This window comes from Apodemus sylvaticus, chromosome 18, assembly GCF_947179515.1.
Source record: "Apodemus sylvaticus chromosome 18, mApoSyl1.1, whole genome shotgun sequence".
NCBI classification, from domain to species: domain Eukaryota; kingdom Metazoa; phylum Chordata; class Mammalia; order Rodentia; family Muridae; genus Apodemus; species Apodemus sylvaticus.
This window is the reverse complement of record NC_067489.1, coordinates 34,081,336-34,108,289: the sequence shown is the minus strand read 5'-3', so window position 1 is coordinate 34,108,289 and position 26,954 is coordinate 34,081,336. Positions and strand designations below refer to the sequence as shown.

Here is a 26,954-nt window from a genome sequence, read left to right as displayed (position 1 = left end):
AGTATTAGCTCTCCTCTTTAGTAAACAAAAGACACCTGCTCCGAACAAGCCAGGGCAGTGTAGGATTCCTGCCTCCCTATCCTAAGCCACATGACAACATTCCCATAGTGTAATGTTACAGTACATATGTTTGGTGTTTCTATAGTTGTGCACTTCTGTACTCAGAGGATATCTTTTCTTATATCTCAAGCCTTTCCTTTATGTATGCACAGTTATCTAGTATGATTTGTCTCAGTTCAATCTAATCTTGTGCATTTTATATTTGCCTTTCCTTAGCTATCAGTTATGCCTACTAAGGTAATTCTGGGTCTTTTATCTCTTCATATATTCTCTCCTTCTTTCAGTTTTTTTAATGCCTGTAGATTTTGTAAACATTCTGTTGGTTACTTTTTTATTGAGAGATTTTTTAATGCTTTATATATATAGCTATTTTGTCTGCACATGTGTCAGTGCACTCTATGTGTGCAGGATCTGGAGAAGCCAGAAGAGGGCGTCAGACCCTCTAGAACTGGAGCTACAGACAGTTGTTAGCCTCTCTGTGAGCTGAGACTAGAACGCTGATCCTCTGGAAGATCAGTCAGTGCTCTTAACCACTGAGCCATTTCTCCTGCCCCCAACCTCTAGAGAGGGGTTTTAATAAAATTATTCTCTTTAATTTGATTCAAATACTTAGGACCAGATCAATAGCAAAATCTGAGATTTCTCTCCAGGTCTATATGCACATTTGTCCAGTGGTTAGCACTCATAAAGATCAGTTAAGAAGGCAAATATAATTCTATCCAACATCCTGGGCTCTTGACCAGTATAAAAGGACATCACTAAAAGGCATGTTATTCCCCTGATATGTTAATAGTAGTTTAACAACTCCCTCAAAGTTGTTTTCCCCCAGGTGGATTTCTGAGTTCGAGGCAGCGTGGTCTACAGAGTGAGTTCCAGGACAGCCAGGGCTACACAGAGAAACCCTGTCTCTCTCGAAAAACCAAAAAAAAAAAAAAGAAAGAAAGAAAGAAAGAAAAAAAGAACTAGAACTGGAGGGAGACAGTAGGAGGGGAATACACGGATATGCTTAAGATATGTTGTTGAATAAAAATAAATAAATAAATAAATAATTTTTTTTAAAAAAAAGTTGTTTTCCCTTTAAATTGGGAAAGCAATGTAAGAAAGGAAAGAAGGAGGAGAGAAAGAGAGAGGGAGGGAAAGAAGGAGGGAGGGATGGAAGGAGGGGGGGAGGAGGGGAGGGGAAGGAGGGAGGGAGGAATGGAGACACTGGGGAGCACACAGAGAAAATGATCTGTGAGAAGACAAAGAAAAGGCAGCAGTCATGAGCCCTCACCAGAAACCAACCAGAACTTGGACTTATGAGAAAATTAATGTTGCTTATTCTGTTGCTCGTTCAACTCAGCCTGAAATGTCTCATGCAGCAATGCAATGAACTTTCATAGAACTCTTTTGACTATAAAGTCCTATCTGTTAATCTGTTCTTGCTTTCTTATTAGCATACCTGCCTGTATGAAACTATGGCAAAAACAGAAGGATGTCGTGGATGATGTGGATTGATACATTTACTCTAGATAAGACAAATTAGCCTTCTACTCTTGTGTCTGTGGGAGTTCTTCAGTTTAGCTAAACCAGAAGTCTAGTTATTGAAGGAGACTATGTCAACCTGAGAAATGCTGTCCTGGCCCGCTAGCTTCATCCAGGAGCAATCTGTGAACCCAACAAACTCTCTGGAATGATCGCAGGAGCTAGGAAGCCAGTGGGAACAATTTTGTTCTGCAAGGGAGCAGCAGTGTTTGGAACCAAAGGGACCAAGTATGCTAAAGCCATAAAGAGGCAGTAGGAGTGGAGCAGAGGCATCTGATGGGACGTTTCATGGAAACCTTTATTTAGAGACACTCATCAATCTTCTCCCACAATTCAAGGCAGTTGGGTCACAACAATGACAATGACATATTCTCTATTCTGAAGGGTCTCATCATCTGTCTCTCAACCAGAATGAAGAGAATGCAATGGAGAACAGGTAGAGTGTCCCAAGGCAAAGTGAGAGACTCCACCTCAGGCTGGCAGGGCCCGGTGGCAATATATTTCAGAAGATTAGAACGACAAGAAATGGCCAAATATGTGAAGGGAGAACTGGCCTCAGTGGCTTCCTGACGTTTGAAAATTTGTGCTTGAAAAGGGGAAAGAATGCTAATGGGGAATAGCCTGGAGTGTCAGATAACTGCTTTGGAGCATGTTTTGGCTTTCTATTAATAGCTGTTATTTTTATTTGGGTTCTATTTAATCGGCACGGGACAGATTTACACATGTGTGTGTAAACTGAAGAGAAGTTACAGTAAATGGCAAATAATGGTAAAAAGTGCCAAAGAATGAGGTCACATCTCTGGAAAGGGGATTTGAAGAAGAAGAAGAAGAAGAGGAGGAGGAAGAGGAGGAGGAGGAGGAGGAGGAGGAGGAGGAGGAGGAGGAGGAGGAGGAGGAGGAGGAGGAGGAGGAGGAGAAAGAAGAAGAAGAAGAAGAAGAAGAAGAAGAAGAAGAAGAAGAAGAAGAAGAAGAAGAAGAAGAAGAAGAAGAAGAAGAAGAAGAAGAAGAAGAAAAGACAAAAGAAGAAAAGAAGAAGAAGAATCCTAACTAAGACACTAATTCTAGATGGGCTGAAAAACAGAAGTGACAGGGACTCTTGCCTAGATTCATATCCCCTCCCCCACAGACTTACAGACTACAGCAGAGACTCTAAAGTGGTAGGAGCGAACAGGGTAAGAAGTATCTATGAAGTCAGGAATGTTAGTTACCTCTGCATTACTGTATCAAATACTTGGAGTAAATCAAATAAGAAGATGAAATTTTAATTTCAGTTGTCGTTTGGGAGGAGTCCGTCCATGCCAGGATGGCTTTCTGTTTGGTGCCTCTGATGGGGCTGCAGGGCAGGATAGAAACATGTAATAAAGGAGGATGCGCACCTGATGGAAGATAGAAAGCAGAAGTGTGGTCCTGACATCCTTACACTCCCAATAACCTAACTTCCTCCCACTAAGCCCCACCTCCTTAAATAGGGTCTACCACATCACGGTTCTACCACATCTCAGTTCTACCACAGGCTGGCCATCAATCCTTTTAGACAAAGGCCTTTGGGGGTTACTTATTCAAACAACAGCCTAAGATATAGCACACCTGATACCCTCAACACTCTCAGTACAGTAGGGACAAGAGCTTGTTAAAAATGAGTCTAGCTGAGCAGTGGTAGCACACAACTTTAATCTCAGCCCTCAGGAGGCAAAGGCAGATAGATCTTTGAGTTCTTCAGAGTGAATTCCAGGACACCCATAGCTACACAGAGAAATCCTGTCTCAACAACAACACCAAAAAAAAAAAAAAAAAAAAAAAAAAAGAAGGAAGATGTCTACAAGATGGCTCCCTCTGGTAGGGCTGCCAGAATTGGGGGGAAAGAAAGTTCATGAACCTAGAGCTGGAGTCCTTAATTAATATGAATAAAGCAGAGGTTAGAGTGGTGGAGTATCACTGGCTTCTACTTTCAGAGTAACAGTTAGGAAAATGCTGCTCAGGGAGCTGGCGAGATGGCTCAGCAGTTAGGAGCACACACTGCTCTCCCAGAGGACCTGAATTTGACCGCTGACACCAATGTGGGGCAACTTACAACTAAGTATAACTCCAGTTCTAGGGAATCTGACATCCTCTTTTGGTTTTCACAGGCTCTGTACTCATATGCACAGGTGTACTCATCTGCACAAGCACATATAAAGATACATATATTTGTATTAAAAACAAAGACCAAAAACATCCTTGAGAAATGGTCACTTTAGAGTCAGAGAATGAATTCTCCTACAATCAGTGTAATGGTATATAGAAGTAAGATAAGACTGAGAGAGTAGAGGTAAGCTGATGGGGAATACATGTGTCTATTAGGAATAACAGATGCAGAAACTGATGCAAATGTCAGGGGATAGCATGAGATGGGAAATAAGGCCAAGAAGGAACAAAGCATGGAATGGGAAGGAAGAAGGACTGGACTATAGCGTAAAAGGCAATTCACCTGCCTACTGAAACACCCTGTACAAATATACACTCATGACCAAGAACGAGCCTGTCCCTCTTTTCTAGGAGCCTCAATTCCAAATGATTTGTATTTTGCTTAATAACCAGTAGTTATAGAGAGTAGATGTACCCTCTCCAGCTACTGTAGGACTATGGCTAAGTACTTACACATTATATACTAGCTTTCTACCTGTAAACAACATCCCACTACAATAAATGCAGCTGAGCTCATGCTTCTGAACTTTGAGCAGTTCCCGGTAGTTCTGCAGTGCTACCTATGATGTTAACAAGACATGACATAGTAGTGTTAGAAATTGCCCACATGTCATTGCAAGCTTTAAGATCATAATGTATGGCCTCAAAGATAAACTAGTTCTTTTCTTTGTACTTGGATGATCCAAATTTCTAATGTTACCTTCAAAACCAGATAGTTGTGCCCTCCTAAAACAGTTAGGCATACTGCCTATGAGAAACAACAATGTGTAGAAGTTGAGAGCATGGGCTCTTTTAGGATTAAAATCCTTTCTCTAATTTGCACAGAGTGGGTAACAATGGGCAAGTTATTTAATCTCTGTGTTTTCTGTTCTCTTCATCTATGAGACGGTGCTTCCATGAATAATCTCCCACCTTAGGTGGTTGTGAGGGTCAAATAAGTCACTAGAATTGAAGCACTGGCATCATGGAAGTTCTAAATATATGTCAATTACTATAATTACATATGCCTCTCCTTGAAAGGTATTGTATCCCATAGAGTTGAAATTGTATGGCAAACAATTGGCTGGACTAGCTTTGCAAATTGTAATTCTGCCCTGGTTACAACAACAGTGCCAAATTGCACAAGCAGATAGCAATGTTTGGCAGTATCTGGACCTTTCACTGTTAATGGAACAACTGGAGCTGACTTTCATTTGGCATCCCACCAAGTGATGAATTCTTGTCATCCTTTCAGCAGTATATTTGCCTTTTATCTCTGATGTTTTCAGTGGTCATGCATTAGAAACGTCCACAAGCAACACTTTTTGGGGAGCGGCAGGTGAATCTCTGCAATGCCGTTGAATGCCCAGCCTGTCTGAATGGTATGCTTGTTAACAGGGGAGTCTGTTTCAGTGTGTATTGAAGAGAGACACTCAGTCTGAGTTTCATTCATCACTGTTTTGCAATCCAGGGTCACTTCTAGGTGGGGCCACGTACTGTCAACACAACAGGAATGAACAGTATTTATGATCTACGTGATGGGATGCATTGGCCTTTAAGACACTACCTTATTCACTCCACAAATATTATAAATATGTCTAAGGCACCATGCTCCATCCTGAGGGACACAGCCCTACTCTCTAGACTATCTCCCAATATTTAAATAGGGACTCAGATATATGTGATAAAGAAATGAGTAAGGAACTGGCATGTAAGTAGGTGCTGGGTAATGGAATGTCATCGTGCAAAGTGAAAAGGGAGGGGGCCATCTGACCTGCTCTACCTTAGTGCTTTGTGTGTGTGTTTATTTTGAATGTGATCGGAAACCAGACTGGGCCTGCTCCTTGGGAGCCCTTTGCTCAACAAGATTTCTGGATAAGAAACTCAGCGGAGGGTAGAAGTGTGGGCAGGAAGACAATCTAGAAGTCAGTTCCATTCACATTGGTGCTGAGAACCAGGTATGACCAAGACACAACAGGAGTGCCAAGGAAATGTGTCATTCTTAATCATAATATGCATGGACCGTAGCATGGAAAAAGCAAAGAAGGTTTCAAGTAGTAGAAACAAAAGCCCCGGACTGGGTTGGGATGCTTGGGATGGGAGAAGGTAGACAATGGCACATGAATGAGCAGAGGGAAGACCATGAGAAGTCCAGGGTATCAGGCTAACAGGAAGGAACCTTAGTTGTAGGCAGTGGAGAGACACACTCTACCTAATGTGTCTTGAAAGTAAAAGAGAAGTCTAGTTTGTTACCAAGCTGCTACTCTGGATAGTACTGTGTGACACTATTCATGAGAAGATGTGAACAAACATCTACTCCTCCTAGATATGGAACTGATTACAGATCAAGGTATGATATCACAGAAGTCTAACTTAGTAGACTAGTGGTTTATATCAGGGTTATTTATTTATAGGAATATGGGTGAAGGGTTGTTTATAGGAACAGAAAAGATTCAAAGATGCTATATCACTAAGAACCAACGAAAAGCTAGAAACCTGATGTTCATCCCACGATGTACAGGTAGCTCAAACAATTGAAGAATGTTTCTTTCAGGTAGCTCAGCTGGTCTGAGAAAGTCTCTCAAATGTTCGTCCTAGTCCTAGTTGGGGGCTCTAGTGAATCTGGTCAGTTTCAGGGATATCCTGAAATTATTGAGTTGTTTACTTCCTGGGATTTAAAGCATCACTGCAGGATGGAGTATTTTACCATTCTTCAGCACATCTTATTTCTTAAGGAGCTTTCTTTGGAGATTGAAGGTTTTATCTGAGAGGAAATAGGCACACAGCAGATGCTTAGGAGACTGGTGTTTCCCCAAATCAGATTTCATAAGAGGAACAAGTCAGAAAGGAGATGGAGAATGGGCAGAACCTCAAGCTATCCACACACACAGGACCAGGGAGGAAGGTGAATAAGGTGAAGGTAGGACAAAAGGCATCAGCTTGGGAGTCATCAGCTGATAAAAGCAACCGAGATAGTGGAAAAGAACACAGGAGAAACAGCACTTTGTATTGCCATAAAAAATTCAGATGTGGCTAGTGATTTGAAGAGGTTCATCCCCGATGATCTTAACTTTCCTAAGGGCAAAGAAGACAAAGTATTGATTGAAGGAAAGTAGAATGCAAATTGATGAGCATTGTCTGATTAACCAACAAAGAGAAATGACTTTTAGTATAACTCAGAATTCAAAAAAGGAAAAACAATCAGTTCTGTTATTACCATGCAAAGCATCATTATTTCTGGTAATTATCAATTAGTACTCTAAAAGTCTAACCGAAGACCTCCTTCACTGAACATGAGACAACATTGCTTTTTAAAAGCTTGGTAGAGTCAAGATCTCTGGGATAATTAGTCTTAATTGTCATTTTGACACAATATAGACTCATCTGGGAAGAGAACCTCATAGGAGAATTGTCTACATCAGATTGGCCTATGGGCATGCCTGTGAGTGATGTTCTTAAATGAGCTAATTGAGCTAGGAAGACCCACCCTCAATGTTGGTGGTACCATTTCATGGTCATGGCCCGGAACTAAATGAGAAAGAGAATTTGCTGAACACAAGTATGTGTACGTTCTTTGTTTTATACAAGATTGAAGATATGATGTGAGCACCATCCCCAAACTTAGGCCACTGGACTCCTCTACTGTGGTAGACAGAACCCTGGAATCGTATGCAGAAATAAAGCCTATCTACTTTCCAGAATTGCTTCGGCCAGGGTATTTTGTCACAGCAGCAGGAATAAGACAGTCTCTATAATCTCAAGAACCCTCAACAGTGCCTTTCTCATTCCTTCTAATGCTTAAGTTCAGTTTCAAGCTTTGTTCTTGTTGTTGTTGTTGGTTTGGGGGGGGTTGTTTTTTTTGTTTGTTTGTTTGATTGGTTTTTTGGATTTGGTTTTTTCAAGACAGGGTTTCTCTGAATAGCCCTGGCTGTCCTGGAACTCACTCTGTAGATCAGGCTGGCCTCAAACTCAGAAATTCACCTGCCTCTGCCTCCCAGAGTGCTGGGATTACAGGCGTGCACCACCACCGCCTGGCTCAGTTTCAAGTATTTTATTGAGGACTTTTGCTTCTACATTCATTGGGGAGATCAGTCTGTAACTTTCCTTTTCTGTTGTATCTTAGTTTAGAATTAGGATAATACTGGCTTTGTAAAAGATATTTGGAAGCTGGTCAGGGTGGTGCATGCCTGTAATCCCAGCACTTGGGAGGTAGAGGCAGGCAGATTTCTGAGTTCAAGGCTAGCCTGGTCTACAGAGTGAGTTCCAGGACATCCAGGGCTACACAGAGAAACCCTGTCTCGGGGGAAAAAAAAAAGAAAGAAAGGAAGGAAGGAAGGAAGGAAGGAAGGAAGGAAGGAAGGAAGGAAGGAAGGAAGAAAGAAAGAAAGAAAGAAAGAAAGAAAGAAAGAAAGAAAGAAAGAAAGAAAGAAAGAAAGAAAGAAAGAAAGAAAGAGAGAAAGGCATTTGGAGATGGCCCTTCCTTTTTTATGGAATAATTTCAGAAATACTAGTGTTAAACTATTTTTGGAAAGTGTGGTAGAATTCTACCCCAAATCCTTCTAGACTAGGACTTCTTTTGGTGAGGAGATTTTGAATTCTTGATTCAACTCATTGTTTATTACAGTCTGTTTACATTATTTAGTTATCTTGGTTTAATTTTGGTAAGCCATATACACCTAAAAGTACATCCATTTATTTTGTACTTTCCAGTTTAGTGGAACAGAAAGTTTTAAGGTCTGTCCTCATGACTTCCTGGATTTTGTTGATATCTGTCCCAATGTTCATCTTCTTACCTCTGCTTTTATTGATTGCAGACTGTTCTTTGTTTTGGTTAGTGTGTCAAAGGGTTTGTGAATGTCATTTGACTTTTCAAAGAACGAACTCTTTTCTTCAGTCTTTCTTATTACTGTCTTGTCTTTTTTCATTTCCCATTGAATTCCAGGTTCCAAATTCTCACCATGTCTGAGCAAGAGAGTTGCAAGCTATCTCTAAGCTTAAGTCTTCACAAACAGAAATATACATACAACAGTGCTAGAAACATATATTGTTCTTTTTTTTTCTCTTAATACTGAATATTTATTCTTTTTTTTTCCTAAAGTATATCTACCATGTGTCAAGTACAGTTTCTAACACTCAAAAGACCCCAGGCTATTAAGAAAACCTTTAATGCTCTACTTAGATCTGAAGGAATTAAGGGTTTTACACTATGGAAAGTATGTCTTGCCAAGAGGGGCTGACAGGAACTGAATGTGTTTGGGAACTAAGCAGACAAGGAGCCCTGTCACATGACATGTTTGCCTTCCTCACCAGATATTAGTGGTAGAATTGCTATTATGTTAGAGTACACACATTGTTTTTAACTTGTAAAAGAGTTAAAAGAGTTGGGAAACTACCATTATAATCCAAGCCCCTTCAATGGCTTCACTCAGAACGGTGGCGAGCCAAATGGACACCTCTGCGAAGCCACTTCTTTTAATGAAGCATGGAAAAAAACGACCAAAAGGCAAACAGCCAAGAGAAAGGGAAGGCACCAAGGGTCTGGATATCCCAAAAGGACTAATTATCCCTTGAAAGATAGTGAGGGCTGTGTTAATGTCCCTTACTTCCTAACAGCACAGTGGGGTCCCCACACAGCCAGGGGAGGTCCCCACACAAGAGAGTGAGAGTCTCAGCTCTCAGTCCTTGTCTCTGTTGAAAGTAGTCTCTGTTTTCCCTCAGCTACCTAGGCATTTTAGAGGACCTGAGGGGCTGGAAGAAAGGGTTTCTTTATATTTTTCTCGGTTACATGAATAGACTTTTTATTTTTACCAAAGTATTAATGTTGAAGGCATCTTTTTTATCACCTACAATTCAGTTTGATCTAAAATATATCAAAAACCTAAAATAGATACCTAAAATGAAAATCCAGAAAAAGATGAAGCAAAGAAATATATCCCAAATCACATTAAACCTTTTAGCATAGAAAGATGTGCATGCTTATATGAGGTAATTTCCTACCCTTTAAGACATATACAGTAAAGTGATCTCTCTCTCCCTCCTCCTCTCACTCTCCATTGCAAACATTTCTCATCTGGGATGGTTTCTAAGCATCTGTTTTTATTATGGGTAGAGCCAAGTTGACAGTCTGCTGACAGGAATCAGTGTGAATCTACCATTTGGCCTCTCCAAGCCTTCTACTGAAGCACAATATTTCTCACGTAGGATTGTTGAGCTCCTGTGAGAAACATAACTAACTTGGGTGTAAGATGACTTTGGGTAGAGAACCTGGTCTGCTGCTCCCCTTTCTCTCTGGTTGTCTATTTCTCTCTCCTTCTGTACCTATCCCTTATTTCTCTTAACTTTCCCTGTGGCCTTCCATGTCTTCTCTTTCTCCACCTCCTGTATCTGGATAGATGAAATAGTCTCCCACTCTCCAAACACTTTTTACAGTTTAATACTTGACATACTGAGCTATGGCAACCGTCCTCTGTCTCTGTGAGTAACTCCTACCCCAGGAAAGGTCCAGATCTTACATTGTGCAACATTTTTTCCCACACGGAGCAAAGGTATTTATAAGTTAAATAGTATATCTGCATTTGCATCTTAATAAAATAGTTGTGACTTTTCACAACTTGTCCATGCAAAGTTGCTAAAACTGTGTGTGTGTGTGTGTGTGTAGTTTTTCTCCATTTAAGTTAAGAAAGTTATGAAAGATTAGATGAAACATGAACCATGTGGCTATTATATTACTCAAAGAGGAATTTTTTTTAGCTAGGGATAAGGCTTGACTAATAAAACACTTGTCATACAAGCACAAGAACTTAAGTTCAATTCCCAGCCCTCACTTAAAAGCTGGGATTGTGGCACACAGCTATAATTCCTATTCTGGGAATATGAAGACAGGAAGATCCTTGAAGCTTGCTGGTCAGTCTAGCAAAATCAGTAACTCTGGGTTCAATGAGAGGCCCTGTCTTAAGAAGTAAGATAGATACCATCATCCAACAGACCTAGTCATCTCTCCAAGCTGGTAAGTGAAGCTTCGTTTCTTGCAGTGGACAGCAGTCACTGGACAGGTACTTAACTAGTCAGAGTGCTGAGAACAGGGGATTGAGTGGTCCTCACACCAACCAACACTCACAGCACATCATAGAAGAGGAGGCAGAAAGAGTGTAGGAGACAAAGGGTGGGGAGAGGTACTGTGTAAGGCCATCTTGTGGACATGACATGGCTATCACACTTGTGAACCAACAGCACTGTGCTTACCAGCATGAGACCTATACATGCATACATGATCCTGCCAGCCACAGTTCTAGCACAGATGGAGTAGATTGTCTCGATCCCACCCTTTACCGAGTAGCACTTGACCGTGAATAATTGCTTAGGGAAGAAGACTGATTCCTTTTGAGGATGTAGCTTCCCGTGTTCCAGTGGATGGCCTCACACCCATGCATATATAGACAACATTAACTGGACTTCATGGATAGCGCCCCAGTCCTCACAAAACAACGATATGAAATTGGAAGGGAGGCATTTCGGGAAGACGTCAGGGTTGAGCAGGGACAGTTGTGGGGGGAGGGGGAATCTTAGAGAGGATAGTAATTACTTTTTGTTATGACAAAATACCATGACCAATGCAACTTATTTTGGCTCACGGTTCCAGCAGGGAAGGTCCATAATGGTGAGAGAAACATGGCGGCCGGTAGCTACATTAGGAAGCTGAAAGGTAATTCTTCCTCTACACGCAAGGAACTGGAAGTGGGGCCAAACCGATGACTCTCAGAGCCTACCTCCTGTGAGATAGTTCTACCATCAAAGCCACACCTCCTAAAAGAGTTCATAACCTGCCCAAACAACAATACCCACTGGGAACCAAGGGTTCAAATACTTGGACCTTTGAGGTGATCTTGGTCATACAGACTACCTCAAGGAGCAGATATTAACATATTCCATAGTACACATGTATAAAAATTGTCAAAACAGGTGGATGTTGACATAAGGTAGAGAGCAATTGACTAACACACCTGACATTAACTGCCAGACTCAGCACGCAGCACGTGAGGTGCTCAGGCCAGTACCCACACACCAAGGAATGAAAACTGAAAGGTAATGTTTGGTGTTCATTCTTTAAAGCACCCACTCTTTTTCACCTTCAGCCCCTTCCTTTCTTCTAAATGCCCCCATAGTTGAGAAGAAAGGCTAAGAAGAAAAAGCAAGACCCTTCCAGCTAACTGCTGAGCTGCCCGCATGCACCTAGCACATCTCATGGAGGTGAAACTTCCATAGGAGGTTGACATTTGTTCCCTTGGAGTCTCCATAAAGGGCTGTACTAAAAGGAGTCTTCCTACTGGCGCTCCCAGGTGTCCACTGTGCATTTGCAGAGGAGGACAATTTATGTTTAGAGTGCACTGCAGCTCCTCAGATGCCTCTCCAGCCGCCCGAGACTGAAGGGATGTTCTGCTGTTTATCTCTGGCACCAGGACAAGCATGACAGAAATGCAAACTCCTTGACTTTCCTCCTCAGTTCTGCTTTCTCTCTTGATTGACTTCGAGCCACCTTGCCCATTGTTTTGTTGCTTAAGGAATGTGCCTCTCTCTAGGTTACCACTCTGTAAGTGTCAACACTGTTGTACTAAAAAAAAAAAAAAGAAAAAGAAAAAAAAAAGGCTGCATTTCTAATACTTGGATCTAATACTGCTTAGATCCCTGGAAGTTAGAGAGCTCAACAGGGCCTGAGACTACATATGGAGATTTTTACCCTCTCAAGGTTTCTGCCCACCTGTAAGTGTGTGTGTGTCTGTGTGTGTCTGTGTGTGTGTCCATCCGTCCATTGTCTGTCCATCTCTCTTGGCTGATTAGGTGTTGCCGTTGCTTTCCCAGAGTACAGTATTTCCTATGGTATAATATTGACCTGGATCCAAAGTGTATCCCTTGAATGTAGTAAGATACTGAAGCGGGCTGCTCCCCAGTTACAGTACTGATGTCTGTCCTTGTGAACGTGGTTGGCAGAGATGGAGGAGAAGGAATCACAGACTTGAGTCACATCTTTCTTTACTAGTGTCACCGTATCTGATGTAGCTTACCACGCCCCCTCCTTCCTTTAGTGACCCTGGGACTCTCTTGAATCCCCATACATCACAGAGCAATTCCTATCTTTGGGCCTTTAGTAATAAAGCTCCTGCGTTCTATTCACTCTTCTTCACCTCACTCTTCTCTGACAAGCCAATACTTTACATTATGTAATTCCGTCTTTGTTGTTGGAAGGTTTCCCTTCTATGTGCACCCAGCAACTACTTCTGCAGTTATTGCTAAAAAATAAACAGAATGTATAGCCTGTTACTTGCTCTTCTTTATGGACCAGACAGAAGAAATCCTCTTACCCAATGTCTTTTTATACGAAGCAAGAAAGAAGAAAACCAAGTAATTGTGCATTCAAAACCTGTGTTCCAAATCCAACAATGTTGCTTAATTTGTTTTGCAGCTCTGACGAGACCTAGTGCCCTAAAGCCAAAGGTGGGCTTTCTTTATACCTGTACCCCATAGAAGCTGGCGGGACGAGGTGCGCACAGTAGGCTCAGCCAATGTTGGCTCAGCTTCTGGCCAGTTCAAGGAAAACCCACAGCCTCCTGGAAGCACACTTCAATGCATATGTATGCATCATATAAGAGGAATGATTTTTATATGAGCTTCCAGGAAAATAAACTGATCTCCTTGCTCACTGTGCAACCTAGGGCACCTTGGACAGGATCTGCCCTGCCTATGGGCTCCCAGCCATAAGATTCTTGGGAGTTGATATCCTCAGATCTCCAAGCCCCAGAGGGGGAGCGAATCCTGGTCATGGGTGCTAGTCAGACCTTATTCCTAGACTCCTGTTAAGCCATACGGAATTGTCCCTCGAGTCAGAAGAACACCCCCCCCCTCTTTTAAGAGCACCCATCCTACAGGATAGCTGGACATTTAAGGAATTAATCAAAGCCATCTCTTCTTTATGGACTGGAGAGAAGGAGGAGCATATCTGCATTGCAGTGTGCCTCCAGGAGGGTGTGGATTTATTTACCTTAGAACAACCAGGAGCTGGGCCAACATTGGCTGAGCCTACTGTGCACACGGCTTTCTGCCAGCTTCTCTGGGGCACAGGTATAAAGAAGGCTCGTCTTTGGCTTTAGGGCACAAGATCTAGTCGGAGCACCAAAACAAATTGGGCAACATAGCTGAATTTGGTAGACAGGTTTTGAATATACATCCGGTCACTTGGTTTTCTCCTTTCTTGCTTTTTGAGAATATGTACCTGAGATAGTAGTAAGTCCAGTCCATAAAGGAGAGATGGCTTTGATCAATGTGTTAAATGTCCTGCTATCTTGTAGGATGGGGGTTGTGAAAAGACGGGATGTTCTTTTATATATATATATTTATTATTATTATTATTATCTTCTTCATTTACATTGCCAATGGTAAAACCTTTCCCAATTTCCCCCCTCCCAAAAGCCCCCCTCCCCAACGATTCCCTACCCCTCCTCCCTCCCCCTGCCTCCATGTATATGCCTCTCTACCTGACACACTCCCATCTCCCCCTCCCTCAGTTTCCCTTTGTTGGGACCTCTATTGAGCCTTTACCTGACCAAAGACCACTCCCCCCACCGATGCCCAAAAAGGCATTCCTCTGCCACATTTTTGACTGGCTGGGAGTCTTGGGGTGTCTGGGTGTCCAAAGTCAAGGACGGGATGTTCTTCTGACTCGCAGGATGGTTCCAAATGGCTTAGCAGGAGTCCAGGAATAAGGTCTGACTAGCACCCATGACCAGGACTAGTTAATTGAGCTGATACCTACCAGCGTTTATATTAGCTGAGTCTATGCAGAGATTTTAAGGTTTACCTTAAGATAACAAAATTCTAATCTATCAGCATACATGCAAGTGTTGACGCATACATACAAGAAATTTTAATTGGGAGATGTGTGTGTGTGTGTGTGTGTGTGTGTGTATGTGTGTGTGTCAGGACAAAGATATCTACCAATAATTATGGATATTTACTTCAAAGACGTCAGAATGGTGCTTTTTGTCCCTTCCCTCCTTCCTTCGGTCCTTCCCCCCTTCCCCCTCCTTCCTGTCTCTTCCTCCTCTTTTCCCTTCTCTCCTCTTCCTATATCTTCTTTGTTTCTTCCTACACATGTATTACATTAGTGCTGTTTAAAAACAGTTGGGTACAGCCCAGACAACAAAACAAGATGCTTTGTGCTCTGCTCCAGAGATACTATAATTATTTCTCCTCGGGGTACTCAGAAGCCCGGCAATGGAAAAGCCTTTGGTCTCTTGCTTCCTCCCCTTCAGCACTGGGCATGGTCTTTCCCACTTACTGTTGGTCCTTAGAAAGAAAAAGGGTTAACAAAAAAGGGGGGGGAATGATACGGGCACTTGTAAGTGAAATAGATTTATATAATCATTAAAGGTTGGAGCTGGAAAGGAACCTATAGCCTCCTGAGCCATCAACCTCTTCCCTTTCACAGGGACTATTTAAACCTGGAAATCTTCAGTGGTTTCCAGTTCTTTTCTTGGCTTAGAGAGACAAATTATTTTTAGGACTAGTTCTGTCTCCTTTAGACCCAGACTTTAGGAGCCAGGAACAACCAGCTATAACTTTGTCCATCTTGCACGCAGTGGATCGCCGAGCATTCAGTAGATAGATCTCTTGGATAAGTGTGACCTCACAGGATTGACCCTCAAGTTGTATTACGTCATGAAATTCTTGATATAAAGTTAGAATCACCACTCATTAGGCTATTTATCTCACAGAGCCCTAATTTACATGGTTGGAGCGTTTCTAGTACATGCTGGTATATAGTCCATACAATAAAATTCCCTGCGTTAGAGTTCTGGAAGTCTCTAGAAGGAGTAATTTCAGAGCGGGGAGCTTGTTGGTTTTGTTCTTATTGATTGTTGTTGTTTTGGGTTTCATGTTTCCTTTTGGAGTTTGTTGTTTTTATGTTTGTTTTTTCTGGCTGAAAGAGGGTCTCACATATAGCTGGAGTTGGTCCTGAACTTACGATCATCCCAGAATTATAGTCACGTGCTACCACACCCAACCAGCTAGCAATTGGTTTTAGAAAGGACCCAGAGGCCTGTGGTTTAATACACTCAACAGCATCACTATCAGGTATTGTCTGCTGTAGGCGTTGTTGGTGATTTCACATGGGTGACAGCCAAACAGCCGATGGTCAGGTTGACAGGCAAGTTGGGGACCTTTAAGTTTTCACTTCAGTTTTAATATTAATTTTTCAAAGAGAAGCAGACAGTATCTTGTCACATCTCCCATTAGTTCAATGAACAAGTGAAGCTAACATAAGATCTAGACCTTGAAATCAGCAGAAAATGAAGTAAACCTGTAAGAAAAATGAATAAGACTTAAAGAAATTACAGCCAAACACAGCTTGGTACATTTCTTGACCTGGTACCAATTCATTCTGCTAAAGCCACACAATCTATTCTGCCTTCGACGCTGAGTCAATACTTGAATAAGGTAATGTTTTCTTCTGACACAAATACTTTGAAATGGCTCCCATTCACAGGACACATTTTGGATTTGTCTTAAATAAGTCGCTAAGAATTTTTTAAATGGGGTTCATCAGAGCCCCAAAACATAATTAGTAGCTTAAGTGTAGCCCTCTCAGACCCGCGTTGTCTTTTGCTGCTTCCGATTACGTTGTATATTTAGCAGCAGCGAAGGTCCTCTTCAAACATCTCTCAGAAAGCGTTTGTTGGCTCTGCAGAGGCTTTGCCCTGCATTTTGCTTTAATGGGTGCTTTAAAGCTGTGAGAAATTAAAGGTCACATGACTGAAAGTGTATATGGCAATTTGTCCAAATTAACTCTTCCTGTGGTCTGGTGGTGAGGATGGGCCATCTGGCTCCATTTTCTTACGCAGCATCTTTCAAACTGAATTTCTGCCAGGCTTAATTATCCTTCATTCTAAAAGAGAAAATGCATCTCTAGTAATCTTATGGATTAATTACCACAGCATTTTAGCCTAATGAGACTTCCCTGACATAGCTCACCTATTTCCCCTGCAAAAGTACACAGATACAAATTAGCCCTGAAGAATCCCTATTTTAGAGTAGATTTAGAGCAATAGACACTGACGAACTTTACCATTCTGGGAAGCTGAGAGAAGAGAGAAAGGACACTGGGTGTTCAAATCGGCTTTGGCTTTCAGTCTCAAGAGGAATTACATGCATTCTCCCCTATCTTTCTTCTATTTTCCATTTTTTTTTTTTAAAGATCTAGCATTAGACTCAGCGATTCATCATTAGTAGTTCATCTTATAGCTGTAAATAAACGTCAGGACTGTTCTTGACCCATGGACAGTTCTCCAAAGTTAAAAACAAAGAAAGAAACACTAAGTGATTCATGTTTGTGTGTAAACTGAAGTCAAAGATAATTATACCCGTTCTTTTAAGTGCCTCCCCTTAGCTTTTCATTATTAAATGGTTATATGTATAAAATTGCAAGCACATCCAAACTTGCCATCCTCACCAAATAACTGGATAGGGTTCCATCATAAAACTTAGCACAGATATCCAGGGCCATAACTAAATTGCCTGGTGCCAGACAAAACCAAGGAGGAGCAACGATTTCACAGTCACAATGACACATATATTTTTGCCAGGAAACACAACATATTCTATGTCTTGTCCTCATTTATGACAATATGATTTGCAAATTAGTTATTTTAATTTTGGATGGTTTCTGCTGTTGTTGGTGTTTTATGTCAAATCTTTTTTTTTTGACAACATTTTACATCCAAAAAAAATTGAGACAAAATTAATTTTTTAAGCTTTTGTGAACTTTGCTTTTGTGAACAGAGCATAGTCTGATTTAATGAGGTTTCAGGGTCTAACTGTACAACGCCATGGGGCTTCTCAGAGCCAGGTAACTTGCATGGACTGTTTTTTGTTTTTTGTTTGTTGTTTTTTTTTTTTTTTTTTTTTTTTCTTATCTTCAACCTAAGCCCAGACAGATGACTGGAGATGGATTAAAGCAAACACTACCCCTACTCTGTCCCTCTAAGACAGGGACATGAAGAAAAACTGCTCCCATTTTTTGATATCTCTTCGGATTTCCACATATACAAAGCTTTTCCTCATAGGCTGAGTACTTTGTCTTAAAGTAGCTACATGGCCAAAACAAAAGCCTTAATTAAGGCTGACTGCAGGATGCTGAGAAAGATTGGGCTGCAGTGTTTATGTAAACAGGAAATGTACTTGAAATAGACCTCTCCTCCCTAACTTTCCAATTAGTCACTGAACATTTCATTGAAATCCATCTTTACCATGGACTGCTTGCTGAGGGGTATCTAGTTTAGAGATAATTGCATAGTGTTACCAAATTATTAAGTCTAAAAAGGTTAAACAGATGTAACTACTGCATGATCTAAGGTTTTTTTACTCTGACTTGTACAATCCTTGTTATTTTAAAAATAAGGGAAAAGTTAAAGAGAATAAGGAAAGAAAATGTGTGACTTGCTATAGCTTGGGAGACTTTTGAGACATTTTGTATTACCTTATTGCCTCACAGGGAAGAAAGGTGAATCATCTAGTCAGTCTCACCATTCAGACCCCAGATCTCTTCTGCATATGAGGGGAGGAGAGAGTAAATAGACAGAGATAGGTGGGAAGATAGATTTGATAGACAGGAAGATGGATAGATAGATAGATAGATAGATAGATAGATAGATAGATAGATAGATAGATAGACAGATGATAGATAGATAGAAAATAGAGATAGGTAGAGTAGATAGGTAGATAGAGATAGGTGGGTAGATTTGATTAATAGACAGACAGACAGACTGATAGAGGTAGACAGACAAGTAGACACAGACACACAGACAGACAGATACATTTACTGCTACACAGCTCGGTAGAATTGATCGATTCCGGCATGTCCCGGTATCAAATCATTACATTGACAAACTATCCAGATGGCAAGCCAAATCGTTCCCCTTTCCTTCCCATGTCTAAATATTTTATTGGAGCTGAAGCAGCGTGACAGAAGATGAGTTGCATGTTAATTGTGAGATTACACAACCTCCATTTGAAATGCCTGGCAGGCCTTCCCATGTCTGCTAATCCTCTCTTTGGAATATATCCACGATGGGAATCCAATACTAAATAACATTCAGATTCAAAATGTTTTAAGGGAAGGGAAATATTAACTATTAAAGTAAGACAGACTAAAACATACTACTAATGTTGACTGTGGCTGGAGTTCTCAAGTACGTAAAACTGGGTCATAAAATACCAAGTTCTCAGTAACCAAAAGTTTGACTAATACTGTTTTTCACTTGTCCAATATGTACTTATTTCTTCCAAAAGTATTGTTATATATTTTGGGAGAATTAAACAATAAAACTTTATTTTCGGAAGGAAGGAAGGAAGGAAGGAAGGAAGGAAGGAAGGAAGGAAGGAAGGAAGAAAGAAAGAAAGAAAGAAAGAAAGGAAGGAAGGAAGAAGGAAGGAGGCAGGCAGGCAGGCTGTTAAGTAACTCAGCAGTGAAGGCATGTGCCACCAAGCCTGACAATCTCCTTTCTATCCCGGGACCCACATGGTAAAAGAAAAGAATTGACCCCTCAAGTTACAAGTTGTCTTCTGCCCCCAGGTCTATGCTAGGACATGCATACTCTCTCTTCCTCTCCCCTCCCCGTTCTCCCCCTTTTTCCCACTTCCCCCTCCTCCCTCTCTTTTCCCCCTCCCCCTTCTCCCCTTCTTCCCCCCTCCCCCTCCTCCCCCTCTTTCCCCCTTCCCCTCCTCCCTCTCTTTCCCCCTCCCCTTCCTCCCCCTCTCTCCCCCCCCTCCTCCTCCCTCTCACTCCCTTCTCTTTCTCTCCCTCCCCCCTCTCCCCTCCCCCTCCCCCTCTCTCTTCCCCCTTCTCCTCCCCCTCTCTCCTCCTCCCCTCTCTCCCTCTCTCTCCTTCCCCTTTCTCCCCTCCCCCTTTCTCCCCTCCCCCCTCTCCCTCCTCTCTCCACCTCCCCCTTCCTCCCTCCACCCTTTCCTTCCTCCTTACCCCTCCCCCTCAATACCTCTATTTCTCTCGCTAAATAATGAGAGAAATGTAAAAGCTTCCAGCGTAGAAAAGCTCGACCTATCATCCAGGCAACTAGATAATGGCATACATAACCCTTTCCAAGAATCCTGTTGATGAAGTGTGAGGTGTGACGCATGGAGAAACTCGTATTTGGTTTTTGAATTCCAGAGATGTTTATCTAAATATCAGTCTCTCGAAGCTGCCAAGGCGCTATTAAGGACTCTTAAGTGGGGTGAGGAGCGGAGACCCATGGATTCCTCTCTCCTCTTGGATTATAGCTGAATTACAGGCCTGGGACGGCAGTCAGTAGGGATGGCTATCCATGTCTTTTGGGTACGGGAAGGGCGGGGAGGCAGATAACCTGACAATGCTCTATCCAGGCTTCAGAGTCCGGCTCAAGCGTTATCTTTGCCCCCCCCACTTTAAGCCTGTTTTTCACATTGACAAAACTGTTGTGACATCGACACCACACTGTGTCCACTCAGATGCCAATGGCCGAGAAAAATAGAATCACTTTTTTCCCCCAGAGAACAGAGCCACCGCATTGACAAGGTAGCTAAGAAGTCACGAATGGCTGTTAATGTCAAACCAGAAGGAACAAAAAACGTTCTGTGGGCCAAACTGGACATTTCAGATATGTACGGGTTCGTTATGTTGCTTGTTGTGTCCAGACACTAGAGGACCTGATAGCCAATGAAGATATCTATGGAAAACTCAAAATGCAACTCAGCATATCTAAGAAATGACAGGTCAGGCTAGGGATGTAGTTCTGCGGTAGATTGCTTGCCTATCACCTGCAAGACCCCTGATTTTCTGCCCTGCACTGAAAAACAAAGAGAGGGAGAGAAGGAGAGATGATAGTTCAAAGACCATACTCTTGTAGAGCACTTTCAAGGTCACAAATGACGGTTCATCAATAATGAGAGGACAGGAGAATTTAAAACTATTCTGATATAGGGACACACAGTGCTTAATCCAATAAACTGCGTGAATTTGGGCAAGCTGTTTCTGAGCCTGTGGGCTCTTAAACCAGAAAATCAAACCAGACAGCTGCTCCCTGTTCTCAATTTCATCATTTACTTTTTTAAAAGAGTTTTAAAATTGTGTGTGTGTGTGTGTGTGTGTGTGTGTGTGTGTGAATTCCAATGTGTATGGGCACTCCCCCTAGAGGCAAGAAGTGGGAGTGTGTTTTTTGGAGCTGGAGTCTGTTGTAAGTAGCCTGGTGTGGATACTGGGAATCAAATTTTGATCCTCTGGAAGAACAGCAGGTGGTTTAACCTCTGCTCTATCTCTCCAAGTGCCCCGTCCTTTGTTTTTTAGTTGAGCAGCATCAAAAGACAAATAGTCAATGACTTTCAAGGAGGCAATGTGCAGATCAGCCAGGAAGAGCAGCTCTCCCCGTGTATGTGATTAGAACTCCCAGAAAGTCTCTGATGCCCGGCTGTGACAGTTTCTAACTCGATCCACACCAGTGGAGACTGAACATAGCATTTATAAAAAAAAAAAAAAATCCCATAATCACCATTTACTGGTTGAGAGTGCAAGAAATGCATTGCTGGCTGGTGTTAGTGAAACATCAAAGTCCTTTCTTCGAAAGCTGTTCCGTTTCCCGCCTGTTTGGTGTGCATGAAATCAGTGAACCTAATCAAGTAAGGCTTGTTAAGAAGAGCAACAAAGTTCCTGGTGTTCTTTATGAGTGGGCAGCCGCCACAGACGAGATCAAAGCCAGCCTTGGTGGGGGCTGGACATCTGTTTTCTTTTTACCCAGAGTGTTATTTGGTTAGTTGTTTGACAACATCAAAGCTTCTGGCCATTACTTTTTAGGTCCACATGGGACCAAATTCATTTTACTAATCTGTCTGGTCTAAGATGGCAATGTTTTCCATAGCTGCAGGTCACCAACTGGAGTGGAATGAAGACTCTCAGGCTCTAATGCATGTTTCCTTTCTCAACCTGAGATGTAAAGAAGCACCTTAGTTTGTTGCGGTGAGGAAATGTCATATAAAATGTATTTTAAAAGTTCTTTTTCTCCTCTTCCACCTCTTCCTTCTCCTCTCCCTCCCTCCCTTCGCCATGATTATTGATTGAGTTATCATTTACACAGTGCACTATTCACCTATTTAAGACATACAGTTCAGTAACCTGTAATAGAACTGAATTGCACACATTTAATATGTTCTGTGACCTAAGATAGTATCTGAGCATGTTATCATCATACTTCATTGCACATGTAACCTAGACAACTGTTAGCCTGCTGTCCATTTTTGAATATTCAGACCATGCCATATAAGTGGAATGCTAACCTACCAAGGCCTCTTTGGCTGTCTTCTACTGGTTATGCAATATTTTCAAGGTTCGTAACAATGTAGCATGTGTCAATATTTTATTATTCTATATTGCCACAAAATAGTCCATTATATGTGTATGCCACCTACCATATTTATCTTTGTATCAATTAAGGGACATTTGTGTTGTTTCTGTAATAGATGTCAGTATGAGTAATGTTGTCTTGTGTGTTTGCATATATGTAAATATGTGAAAAAAACATCTTCTTTGTTCTGGGATATATGCCAGAATTCCTAGGTCATGAATGTTAAATCTGCCCTTAACCTCTTGAGAGACTGCCAAACCATTTCCCCAGGCAGCAATTGAGTTTTCCACTCTCCTCGGCAGCACATAAGACTTCAAATTCCTCCACATCCTCACGAACATGCTTTTTTGTTATTAGCTATCCTAATAGATGTGCAACCAGCTATTTGTGGTTGATTTGCAGTTGCCCATTCTGTATGCATGGCTGATAATGTTGAACATGTTTGTGTGTGTGTGTGTGTGTGTGTGTGTGTGTGTGTGTGTGTGAGAGAGAGAGAGAGAGAGAGAGAGAGAGAGACCATTCATATTTGTAAGCATTTCTTGAAGAAATGCCTGTCCCTGTCATTTGTCCATTTTAAACTGGTGTAGGTGTTATGTTATTATTGTATTATGAATTCTCCATGTATTCTCAATGCAAGTACTCTCTCAAGTATATGATTTTCAAATTTTCTCTAATTCCATTTAACTATTCCCTGGTAATAGTGTATTTCCTGGTTTGAACAACCATGACTTCTTTTAAAAGAGGTCATGAGTCACAGTAAAAAACATAGAACATTTTTCAGAACCCCATCAGTGCTAAATGTACAACCTCCCAACAAAACTCCAATAATACAAGAATAAAAGCCTAGAGAATATACTTTTTAGAGTTTCTTCAGTCTTGTTCCAGCAATATTATTTTTATTTGCATATATATATGTACATATACGTATATGTGCTTATATATACATATATTTGAAAACACACACATGTGTGTATGTATGTGTGTATATATGTATATATACATATATGTGTGTATATGTTATATCTGTATGTGCATATATACATATATGCATATATGCGTATATACACATATACACATATACACATATACATATATACATATATATATACATATATACATATATACATATGAATGAAAGGATGGAAACATTCAATATAGCAGTTTGTTGTCTGAACAGTAGTTTTGGTGCAAACACCAGCTATGTAAATGCCAACATATTCAACTCAAAATGTACTAAATTAAGTACTAATACAAGTCATGAATTCATAATATCAAATGATCATTTTATGATCTGTCCATTTGCATATGACTCCTAAAGTTAAGATAATGAAAAGTAATAGATTTGCCACAAGAAATCAGCTCTGACAAATAGTCCACACCTAACCTCCTGAAGCCTTCGTTCATCTTGTCATGTTTTGTCGTTGTGAGTCTGTCTTCAAGAAGTGACACTGATGTTGGAGAATTCAGCATCACATTAGAGCCTACATCTCAAGTTTTTAATATACCAGTGATGCATCTGAGAAAGCAATTCTGCTTCCTACAGCTAATATACTTCAGGAGCTCTCGCAGACATGAGATCCTCTCAGCCCAGACCCACCATTTAGAAATCTATCGCGTTTCCAAATCATGGTCTCTTGGGTGTATAGGATTTTCCTGACCTTTGAGATTATCTGCAACTTGGATTAAATAAATGGTTGGATATAAAAAAACAATACATTTTAATTAATAAGATCATTCTGAGCAGAGAATTCAGAATATATTCAGTGCTCCATCCTACCTCTAATCCCTGTAGTCTATGCAGGGTGGTAATGAGCCGCTTCACATTTGTGCTCTAGGTTTTAGTCAAAGCTGCTCATCATGTTTAGCCTCCTCATATTAGTTTGTGTGATTCTGGTTTGTGTCTTTCAGACAGCTTTGAATTGAATCATTGATAAAAACGCAGAACCAATTAAATCTTTTGATATAGCAAAGTAGACCATAAACCTGAGTGTGTACAGAGCTCTCATTGACTCAGACTCATTATGAATAACAGAGAGAGAGAGAGAGAGAGAGAGAGAGAGAGAGAGAGAGAAGAGAAGAGAAGAGAAACAGACAGACAGACAACAATCCCTGTATGGAGAGTATTACTTTCTGAAGCAAAATTCAGATCACATCTGCAGACAATGGAGTTTAAAGCGGTGTAAACCATTATGGAAATGTAGGTTCTGTAAGTCTGATATATTATACCCATCAGATGCTATTAGCATCTCTCCCACAAACCCTTGAAAGGAAAGTTCACACTTTCACATTTTAAATCTGATCATGCATGCTGGCCAATACTTAAGATAGGGAAGCATAGGTACTTACAAAGTCATCAGTTAGTCCGTCTACCAGCATCTACTGGTAACATTAATTGGAAGAACAGGGCAAGTCTATATAAGGTTTTATGTTGTCATGCGTTGCTCTTCATCATAGAAGATTAGTTTATGCTATTTCTGGAAGGATTGTACAGAGCATCCTTTAGTCAGCAACGGCATGTGAAAGTACTTTGAGTTTTCACCAGAAAATTCAAAATGTAAGTCTGCACTAAATTAATCAGAAAATATATCTTAAAAAATCCACTGGTGTTCAAACAAACCACAAATGAAAACCCAACACCTATCTGTGTGCAGAGAGGAAAACTTGCACTTGTTTGCCAAAATGGATTCTTGGCTGTGGGCACATCAATCCCAGTGACATAGGTGTTTCTTGGACTTGTTTTAGCCAGCATGGAAGGCAGAAACCTTTGAGTGTGGAGAAGTGGGTACGTTATTTGCCCTTGCTGGCTGTAGGTGCCAGCCTGCTTTTCACATTTTTTCCTAAACTCTAACAGATCTCTTGATTTTGCTCTAAATGCAAGTGGGGTAATATAAACTGAAGTAGGTTTAAAAGAAGAGAAAAAGTGGGGGAGGGGGGAAGCCTTTTGAAGGTGCCCTGCAGCCACTTCAGCAATCTAAGGGAAGCTTACTCTTGATCAAGAGTCACACTCCAAAAGGCAGAGCCCGCCCCCCTTTACAGAATATCTACTCTCTAAGTGAGTGTGCACCGGGGTGCAGAAGGAACAGACATTTCCGTCTTACGCAACAAACTTTAATTGGTTAAGCTGAAGGCCTCTCCAAGAATTCTCAACTGTCTTTCATTTCCTGGTGTAGCTAGGGGGAACTCATGGAACAGAAATAGCAGAGAATAAAGAACTGAGTGCCTCATCTAAGCGTCCCATGTCCCATCTTCATTAGTTAGTGTCTAGAAAATTCCCAAAGAAGTTTCCAGCTCTACATATTTTTGTTTGTCTTCTTCCATGGCTTAATGCCAAAGACTATTACAGGCTGGATTAACTTTGGCCATGGGGAAGGTAGCAGTACTGGAGGGTAGAAAGCGCGAGAGATCATACTCCTGCTGATTAACTGGCCCTATCTAACAGTTGATGGGCTGTGCGTGCTTGCCCTGACAGGAGAGGGAAAATGGCTGAAAAGGAAACGCCTTCTTAAGGAAGGAAGCAGGCAGAACAGGAAGAACAAACCTGAACCTTCCCAAAATAGAGTTCACCTTTGACCATCTCTTCAAGTTTCCTGCTTCGAGCCCAAGTTCCGGTGCGCCAGAAGGCACTTGGACAAGCCCATTTAAGCCTGTCCTTGCCTATACACTTTAATCTTTTTCAGAATTTGATGTCCTTGTCCTTTGTAGATGTCAGATACACCCGAATCAGCACCATTTGTTCTCTCGTTTGCTAGAAGATTCTATCTAGTTCTAGCGAAGAATCAAAACATTAATGAAGTCTCATTGCCAATTTATTTTAGGGAGGTAGACTTCTAAGACACAGGACTGAACAGGAACCTTCTGCAAAACAGATTTGTTATAGTTCGTGTTTCAAACAACTAGTATCTCCAACTTTACATTGCAAACTGTTTTAATTTATGTTCCTTCCCTTAAAGAATCCCACCAGCCATGCTAGGATATAGGAGTGACTATTTTTCTGTTCACCTTTGCCCAAGTAATTTTTTGTAATAATAAGATCTCAATTTTTTTGCCCAACAGATTGTTTGGGGACCTCAATATATTAAATATTGCCCAGTATATTAAATATTTTTTGTTTTATTATATGCTTCAATAGGTGTAATAATTCCAAAATCCAAAATAATGCCAAAATAGAGTAATTTTAGTGGTCTAAGGTACATAGTTATGAGAAGAAATAGCTTTTGCACATACTGTAAGTGTATTTTTATTTTTATTAGGGTTGGTTTCGGACATTCCCTGCATTTTTTGGAAATCTTTTGATTTGTTCCTGCTTTAATGTGTCATGTAAAACTCTCTACCTTTTATTGAGGCATATTAACCACTGGGGGAAAAATTAAAAACAGTAGGAATAGTTGAAGCCAGTTTTCAAGACCTGAAAACCAAAGTAAAGCTTTCAGATTATAAACCTCTATTTTCAGATATGTGTAGTGCTAACAGACCAATAAAACAGCGTTCATTGTTTATTGGAACCACCATTCCAATGTTTTTAGAATACCAATTAATTCTTTTATTACATTTCCTGTAGGGGAAAATTAGTATTAATAGATGCTTCTATACTAATCAATATTCAAAGTTCATTTTGAGACTTAAGTTGAAATGAAGTTAATTCTATGTGTTCTCCTTTAACCATAATTGAGTAATATTATCGGTAGTCTAGTGGACTGTGTTTGTAATCCCCTTCAAAATAAGGGCACGAGGAATGATCAGAAACAAACATCACAGTGCCTGGACAGATGGGTTAGACGTTAAGAACAG

General features: G+C 41.0%; 1 protein-coding gene across 1 annotated transcript in view; it reads left to right on the top strand.

The window, feature by feature from the left end:
* Positions 1 to 26,954, top strand: part of LOC127668433 (rho GTPase-activating protein 7-like) — a 392,875-nt gene that overhangs the window by 249,658 nt on the left and 116,263 nt on the right.